A 10,173-nucleotide genomic window follows, 5' to 3' on the forward strand; every position below is an offset into this window, starting at 1 on the left:
CCCTTCGCCTTGTAATCTAAATCTAAGCCAAACACTACCCTAAACCCTAATCCCTACGAACCCTAACAACACCTATCCCCACCTAATACTAACCCTAACACTAACCACCCCTAACCCTAAGCCCTAAACCCCAACTCGCCACCACTAACCCTAAACCCTAAACCCTTACCCCATGAACTTCACGCTCCTCACCCTCCCCCGCCCCGCACCCTAAACCGAAACCCCGTAACCTAAGCGTAGCCTAACAACCCGTACACTACCCTACCAAACTAAACCCATATACGTACCCTAACCCTAGACTACGTGCCCATACCCTAAAAAAACCCGTACCCGTAACCCTAAACCCGTACCCTATACCTAAGCCGTCCCTAACTGGACCATAAACCGGACAATCTCCCTAACCCTAACCCGTAACCTAACCTTACCCTAACACCAACCCTAACCCGTAACCCATAAACCTAATCCCATAAACCCGAACCCTACCCTCACCTTTCACCCTAGACCCTCCCCTAACCTGGACGACCCTAACCCTACGGGATAACCCCTAACCCGAACATACAACGGAGCCTAAACCTGTAACCAACCAACCAACCCGCACCCTAAAACAACCCTAGACCCTACACCCTCTATACCCCTAACCCCTAACCCCCTAAACCATAAACCCTAACCCCCACTCCCCTAACACCTTAAAACCTATACTCCTAACGCGTCAGAACCCTAACCCTCTCCCTAACACCACCCCTCACCCTCAACCCCACAACGCCTACCCCCCTACCCCTACTTCCGTTCCCCCCTACAGCCCTCCCCCTAACCCCTCCACCCTCAACCCTACCCCTACCCCCCCCCTAATCCCTCCACCTGCACCCCTCCCCCCCTCCTCCTCCAACTCTACCATCTCCCCCGTCCCCCTCACCCATACCCCCCCCCCCCCCCCCCCCCTACGCCCCCCCCCCCCCCCTCCCCCTTCCGCCCCGTTCCCGCCTACACCCTCCCCCATCCCCATCCCCCCTCCCCCCCCCCCCCCCCCCCTCCCCCCCCCCCTCCCTCCCTCCCTCCCCCACCCTCTCCCCGCCTCACTCATACCCCTAAACCTAACCTTTCACACTAACCCCTAACACTAACGCCGAACCCTAAACCCATACCCTACCCCTAACATACGTATCCAAACCCTACCCTACACCGTACCCTCAACAGTACCCGCCGCCTACCCTACCCCTCTAACCCGCTTACCTCAACCCTACCGTAACCCCTACCCTAACCCTCACCGTCCCCAACCCCTACCTCTTCCCCTCACCTTTCCCCTACCCCTACCACCGCCCTCCCCGCCACTACCCCCCCTATCACTCCCGCCCTCCCCCTTCCCCTCACCCTCCCACCTCCCCCGGCTGCCCACTCCCCGATCCCCTCCCCTATCCACTCCCCCTCCACCTCCCCCCTCCCCTCCCGCGCCAGCACCCGTGCCACCTCCAACTCCCTTCCGCCTCAACCCCGCCCCCTCCACCCTTCCCCTCCCCCGCAGATCTCCACGGCCTTCCCCATCGCCCCCCTAACTCTAACCCTAACCCTAACTGCTTCAGGCCCCAGGTGCAGCTCCGAGGCTCTAAGAGGTGGGAGTGGCAGGCTCCAAAGCCAGGCTCCATGGCGCGGGGCGGGGCGGATGGAGGCTTGAGCGGGACGCACCCACAGCAGGCCCCAGAGGATGTGCGGGTGTTTCCTGGGCACCAGGGACTCTCTCCTCCGAGACCCTCCTGTCAGGCGAGGGGCGGAGGTGTGGCCTTCCGGATTTGGAGGTGGTTCGCGCCCTGGTTGGGTGGCATGGGTTTGGAAGGCTTGAAACAGGTCGTGGTCTAACCCTAACCTACAACCCTAACCCACCCTAACCCTACCTAACCCTAACCTTAACCCCTAACCCTACAACTACCTAAACCTAGCCCCTAACCCCTAACCCCTAACCCCAACCCCAACCCACCCTTCCCTATCCCATCCCTAAACTTAACCCTAATCCCTAACACTACCCCTACCCTCACCCCTAAACCCAACCATAATCCAACCCTAACCGAACCCTAACCCTAACCATCTACCCTCGCCCCTAAACCCTAACCCTAACCCTAACACCCTAACACCAACACACCCTACACTCACTCCTAACCCTACCCGTAACCCTAAACTTAACCTAAACTAATCCCTAACCCCTCTAAAACCATAGCCCTCTCACCCTAACCCTCAAACCCTAACCCTCTAACCCTAACCCTCCTAACCCAACCTCTCAACCCTAACCCACCCTAACACTCCCCCTAACCTCCCCCTAACCCGGACCTCCTACACCTCTCCTCCACTACACAATCCCTAACCCTCTACAACCCTCTCACCCTCCCTCAACCACCCGCCCGACCTCAACCCCCCTAACCCTAACCCTAACCCTAAACTTAACCCTAACCTTAACCCATAAACCTAACCCTTAACTCATAACACCTAACCCCAACCTAACCCCTACCCTAACCCTAACCCAAACCCCTAACCCCTAACGCCTAACCCCTGACCCTAACACTAAGCCTAACACTCTAACTCAACCAACCCCCACTATGTCCTAACCCCTATCCACTAACCCCTAAACCCTAAAACCTAACCCAAACTAAACGCTAACCTAACCTGAACCCGAACCCTAACCCTCAGCCGTACACTAACCCTAACCCCTAACCCTAAACCATAACTCCTAACCTAACCCAACCTGAATCTAAACCTAACCCAAACACTAAACCGAACCCTAACCTAACCCTAACACCCAACCCCTAACCCTAACCCTAACCCCTAACCCCAACACCCAACCCCTAACCCCAACCCCAACACCAACTATAAACCCTAACACTAACCCTAACCACTAACCCTAACCCTAACCTTAACACCAATCCCTAACAATATCCCTAACCCTGAACCCATAGCCTAACCCGTACCCATACACTAACCCGTGCCCTAACCCTAACCCTAACCCCTAACACTAATCCCTAACCCCTAAACCCTAACCCCTAACTCTAATCCATAACCCTAACCCTAACACTAACCCCTAACCATAACCCGTACCCTAACATGTACCCTGACCCTAACCCCTAAACATAACACCTAACCCATACCCTAACCCGTATCATAACCCATAACCTAACCCTAAACTGTACCCTAACCCTAACGTGTACCCTAACACTAACCTATACCCTAACCCTAACCCTAAAACTAACCCTAAACCTAACCCTAAACCATAACCTTAACCCTAACCCTAAACTTAACCCTAACCCCTAACACTAACCCTAACCCTAACCCGTACCCTAACCCTAACCCTATAACCACTAACCTTATTCCTAAACTAACCCTAACCCTCTAACCATAGCCCTTTCACCCTAACCCTCAAACCCTCACCCTCTAACGTTAACCCTCTAACACTAACACCTAACCCTAACCTTAACCCTAACCCTTACCCATAAACCTAACCCTTAACTCATAACACCTAACCCCTAACCTAACCCCTAACCCTAACGCTAACCCCTGACCAAAACACTAAGCCTAACACTCTAACCCGAACCCAAACCCGAACACTAGTCCTAACACCTATCCACTAACCCCTAACCCTAACCCCTAAACCCTAACCCAAACTAACCCTAACTAACCCTAAACCAAACCCCAACCCGAACCCGAGCCCTAACCCTAAGCCGTACACTAACCCTAAGCCCTAAACCCTAACCCCTAAACCCTAAACCATAACCCTAACCTGACCCTAACCTGAATCTAAATCTAAGCCAAACACTAACCCTAAACCCTAATCCTAACCCTAACACCTATCCACTAATACTAACCCTAACCTAACCCCCTAAACCTAGCCCTAACCCCAACCCCTAACACTAACCCTAACCCTAACCCGTACCCTAACCTTAAGCGTACCTAAACCTAACCCGCACCCTAAACCTAACCCGTAACCTAAAGCGTAGCCTAACCCGTACACTAACCCTAACCCATATACGTACCCTAACCCTAACACGTGCCCATACCCTAACCCGTACCCGTACCCTAACCCGTACACTATACCTAACCGTACCCTAACCTGGACCATAAACCGTACCATATCCCTAACCCCTAACCCGTAACCTAACCTGTACCCTAACCCGAACCCTAACCCGTACCCTAAACCTAACCATAACCCGTACCCTAACCTGTACCCTAACCTGCCCTCCCCTAACCTACCCTAAACCCTAACCCGTCCCGAACACTAACACGGAGCCTAAACCTGTAACCAACCCGAACCCTAACCCCTAACCCTAACCCTCTAACCCTAACCCTCTAACCCTAACCATAACCCTAACCCCCAACCCCTAACCCTTAACCTTAATCCTAACCCAGAACCCTAACCCTCTAACACTAACCCTAACCCTACACCCTAACCCTAACCCTAATCCTTAACCACTAACCCTAACCCTAAACCATAAACCCTAAACCCTAACCCTAACCCCTAATCCCTAAACCTAACCCTAAACACTAATCCTAAACTCTAACCCTAACCCTCACCCATAACCCCAACACCCAACACCTAACACCAACACCAAACCAAACCTAACCCCTAACCCTAACCCTAACCCTAAACATCACCACTAACCCCAAACCCCAAACCCTAACCCCAACCCTAATACCTACCCCAACCCTAAACCCTAACCATAACCCTAAACCTAACCTTTAACCCTCAACCACCCTCACACTACCCCTAACCCCCTACACCCCTCCCTCTCGTCCCCACCAACCCACGTACCCAACCACCCGTACCCACCCTCGTACCCTACCCCCCCTCCCTCCCACCCTCCCTCCGTCCCCTCCCCCAACCGTACCCTAACCACCCTCACCCTCAACCCGTAACCCTACACCCCCCCTTAACCCTCCCCTCCCCTCACCCCACCTCCCTCGTCCCATCCCGTACCCAACCCCGCCTACCCCTCCCCGCCCTACCCCTAACCCTACCCTACGCCCGACCCTCCCGTCCATCACCCGTCCCCCACCCAACCCTAACCCTACCCTCCTAACCCGAACCAACCCTACTAACCTCTAACCCTAACCCTAACTGCTTCAGGCCCCAGGTGCAGCTCCGAGGCTCTAAGAGGTGGGAGTGGCAAGGCTCCAAAAGCACAGGCTCCATGGCAGGGGGCGGGGGCGGGGGCGGATGGAGGCTTGACCAGGACGCACCCACAGCAGGCACCCAGAGGATGTGCGGGTGTTTCCAGGGCACCAGGGACTCTCTCCTGCGAGACCCCTCCTGTCAGGCAGAGGGCGGAGTGTGCCTGCCTTCGATTTGGAGGTGGATTCGCCACCTGGTTGGGTGGCGATGGGTTTGGAAGGCTTGAAACAGGTCGTGGTCTAACCCTAACCCTAACCCTAACCCTAACCCTAACCCTAACCCTAACCCTAACCTTACCCCTAACCCTACAACTACACCTAAACCCTAGCCCCTAACCCCTAACCCCTAACCCCAACCCCAACCCTATCCCTATCCCTATCCCTAACTTAACCCTAATCCCTAACACTAACCCCTAACCCTCACCCCTAAACCCAAACCATAATCCTAACCCTAACCGAACCCTAACCCTAACCATCTAACCCTCGCCCTCTAACCCTAACCCCTAACCGCTAACACCTAACACCCACCCTAACACTCACCCTAACCCTAACCCGTAACCACTAAACTTATACCTAAACTATCCCTAACCCTCTAACCATAGCCCTCTCACCCTAACCCTCAAACCCTAACCCTCTAACCCTAACCCCTAACCCCTAACACCTAACACCAACCCTAACACTCACCCTAACCCTAACCCTAACTACTAACTTACACCTAACTATCCCTAACCCTCTACCCATCGCCCCCTCCCTGCCTCCCCGCACTCCCCGCTACCCCTCTCCACCCTCCCCCCTAACCCTAAACTTAACCCTAACCTTAACCCATAAACCTAACCCTTAACTCATAACACCTAACCCCTAACCTAACCCCTAACCCTAACCCTAACCCAAACCCCTAACCCCTAACGCCTAACCCCTGACCCTAACACTAAGCCTAACACTCTAACTCGAACCCAAACCCGAACACTAGTCCTAACCCCTATCCACTAACCCCTAAACCCTAAAACCTAACCCAAACTAAACGCTAACCTAACCTGAACCCGAACCCTAACCCTCAGCCGTACACTAACCCTAACCCCTAAACCCTAAACCATAACTCTAACCTAACCCTAACCTGAATCTAAACCTAACCCAAACACTAAACCGAAACCCTAATCCTAACCCTAACACCCAACCCCTAACCCTAACCCTAACCCCTAACCCCAACACCCAACCCCTAACCCCAACCCCAACACCAACTATAAACCCTAACACTAACCCTACCACTACCCTAACCTACCCTATAACTAACACACTCCTAACCTATCCCTACCCCTGACCCATAGCCTAACCCGTACCCATACACTACCCCGCCCTAACCCTAACCCTAACCCCTAACACTAATCCCTAACCCCTAAACCCTAACCCCTAACTCTAATCCATAACCCTAACCCTAACACTAACCCCTAACCATAACCCGTACCCTAACATGTACCCTGACCCTAACCCCTAAACATAACACCTAACCCATACCCTAACCCGTATCATAACCCATAACCTAACCCTAAACTGTACCCTAACCCTAACGTGTACCCTAACACTAACCTATACCCTAACCCTAACCCTAAAACTAACCCTAAACCTAACCCTAAACCATAACCTTAACCCTAACCCTAAACTTAACCCTAACCCCTAACACTAACCTAACCCCGTACCCTAACCCTAACCCGTAACCACTAACCTTATTCCTAAACTAACCCTAACCCTCTAACCATAGCCCTTTCACCCTAACCCTCAAACCCTCACCCTCTAACGTTAACCCTCTAACACTAACACCTAACCCTAACCTTAACCCTAACCCTTACCCATAAACCTAACCCTTAACTCATAACACCTAACACCTAACCTAACCCCTAACCCTAACGCCTAACCCCTGACCAAAACACTAAACCTAACACTCTAACCCGAACCCAAACCCGAACACTAGTCCTAACACCTATCCACTAACCCCTAACCCTAACCCCTAAACCCTAACCCAAACCCAAACTAAACCCTAACTAACCCTAAACCAAACCCCAACCCGAACCCGAGCCCTAACCCTAAGCGTACACTAACCTAAGCCCTAAACCTAACCCCTAAAAACCTAAACCATAACCCTAACCTGACCCTAACCTGAATCTAAATCTAAGCCAAACACTAACCCTAACCCTAATCCTAACCCTAACACCTATCCACTAATACTAACCCTAACACTAACCCAACCCCTAACACTAGCCTACACCCAACCCCTAACCCTCACTAAACCCTAACCCTAACCCGTACCCTAACCTTAAGCGTACCTAAACCTAACCCGCACCCTAAACCTAACCCGTAACCTAAAGCGTAGCCTAACCCGTACACTAACCCTAACCCATATCCGTACCCTAACCCTAACACGTGCCCATAACCCTACCCGTACCCGCTACCCTAAAACCCGTCCTCCACCTAATACCTACCCTAACCTGGACCATAAACCGTACCATATCCCTAACCCCTAACCCGTAACCTAACCTGTACCCTAACCCGAACCCTAACCCGTACCCTAAACCAACCATAACCCGTACCCTAACCTGTACCCTAACCCGTACCCTAACCTGGACCCTAACCCTAAGGATAACCCCTAACCCGAACACTAACACGGAGCCTAAACCTGTAACCAACCCGAACCCTAACCCCTAACCCTAACCCTCAACCCTAACCCCTACCCAACCACTAACCCTATACCCCTAACCCCACCCCCAACCCCTAACCCTTAACCTTAATCCTAACCCAGAACCCTAACCCTCCTAACCCTAACCTAACCCACCCTACCCCTAACCCTAACTACCTACCATAACCCTAAACCCCTCACCATACACCCTAACCCTCACAACCCTATCCCTCCCCCTAACCTCTCCTAACTCTACCCCTCCCCCACTCCCCCTACCACCCACCCAACACACCTAACCCCCCCAACCTACCCCCCCACCCCCCCTAAACTCCCCATCCTCCCCCTACCTCCCTCCCCCCACCCCACCCTACCCTACCTACCCCAACCCTAAACCCTAACCATAACCCTAAACCTAACCTTTAACACTAACCCCTAACACTAACCCTAACCCTAAACCCATACCCTAACCCTAACACGTATCCACACCCGTACCCTAAACCGTACCGCTACCCATACCCCCTACCCTACCTACCCCTACCTACCACAGCCCCTTGACTCACCCTCACCCTGTCCCCTAACCCCACCCGCCCCTCCACCTGAACCCCTCCCCTCCACTCCCCTGTCCCCACTCCCGCCGTACGCGCACCCAAACCGACCTACCCCCCCCACCGCTCCCCTCACCGCTCTAACCCCCATAACCCCCTCACCGCTCCCCTTCCCCTACCCTCCCCCACCCGACCCCCCTCCCCCTCCCTGACCCGACCGCCCCTCCCCCGTCCCCTCCCCCGAATCCTAACCCTCCTGCCTCCCCTACAACCCTACCTCCTTCCCGTCCTCGTCCCCCCCCTGCCCTCTCATGCCCCAGGTGCAGGCTCCGAGGCTCTAAGAGGTGGGAGTGGCAAGGCTCCAAAGCCAGGCTCCAGCGCGGGGCGGGGGCGGATGGAGGCTTGAGCGGACGCACACACGCAGGCCCCAGAGGATGTGCGGGTGTTTCCTGGCCACCAGGGACTCTCTCCTGCGAGACCCCTCCTGTCAGGCAGAGGCGGAGGTGTGCCTTCCGGATTTGGAGGTGGATTCGCCACCTGGTTGGGTGGCAGTGGGTTTGGAAGGCTTGAAACAGGTCGTGGTCTAACCCTAACCCTAACCCTAACCCTAACCCTAACCCTAACCCTAACCCTAACCCTAAACCTTACCCCAACCCTACCTACACCTAACCCTAGCCCCTAACCCCTAACCCCTAACCCCAACCCCAACCTATCCTATCCCTATCCCTAAACTTAACACCTAATCCCTAACACTAACCCCTACCCCTCCACCCCTAACCCCCACCTAATCCTAAACCTAAACCGAACCCTAACCCTAACCATCTAACCCTCCAACCGCCCCTAACCCTCGACCCTCACCAAGAAACACCTCCCCCCCCTCCCCCTCACCCCTCCCACCCGTCCCCCCAACCCCCCACCCCTAACCACCCTCCACCTCCCCCTCCCACCCTTCCCCCCCTCCCCCCTCCCCTCACCCATTCCCTCCCCCATCTCCTCCTCCCCTCCCCCTCGCCCCTCCCCTCCCCTCCCTCACCTCACCCTACACCCAGTAACTACTAGAAATAGCTACCTAACCCTCACCCGTAACCCTTAACCCCCCCTCACCTAACCCCTAACCTAAACCTACCCCTAACTTAACCCTAACCTTAACCCATAACCTAACCCTTAACCATAACCACCTAACCCTAACCTAACCCCTAACCCTAACCCTAACCCAACCCCTACCCCCCTAACGCCTAACCCCTGACCCAACTACGCCTAACACTCTAACTCGAACCCAAACCCGAACACTAGTCCTAACCCCTATCCACACCCTAAACCCTAAAACCTAACCCAAACTAACGCTAACCTAACCTGAACCCGAACCTGAACCCGAACCCTACCCTCACCGTACACTCAACCCTAACCCCTAAACCCTACCCCATAACTCAACCTAACCCTACCCTTCCTCTCAAACTAACCCCAACACACTAACCGAAACCCACTCCTAACCCTACCCCCCCACCCCCTAACCCCCCCCCAACCCCCCCTCACCCCCCCCAACCCCCAACCCCTATACACCCCACCCCCAACACCCCGCTCTACCCAAACCCTACCCTAACCCAGCCCGTCCTACCCCACAACTCCCCCTCCCCCTCCCCCTCCTCATCCCTAACCCCTCCGGTCCCCTCTCCCTCCCCTCCCCCTTCCCACTCCTCAACCCTCCACGCCCTTACCAGCTCCCCCTCCCCCCTACCCCACCCCTACACCCTCTCCCTCCTACCCCCCCTCTCTTCCTCCCTCCTCCTCCCTCCTCCCGTACCTAACATTACCCTG

Source organism: Phacochoerus africanus, chromosome 8, assembly GCF_016906955.1.
Source record: "Phacochoerus africanus isolate WHEZ1 chromosome 8, ROS_Pafr_v1, whole genome shotgun sequence".
NCBI classification, from domain to species: Eukaryota; Metazoa; Chordata; class Mammalia; order Artiodactyla; family Suidae; genus Phacochoerus; species Phacochoerus africanus.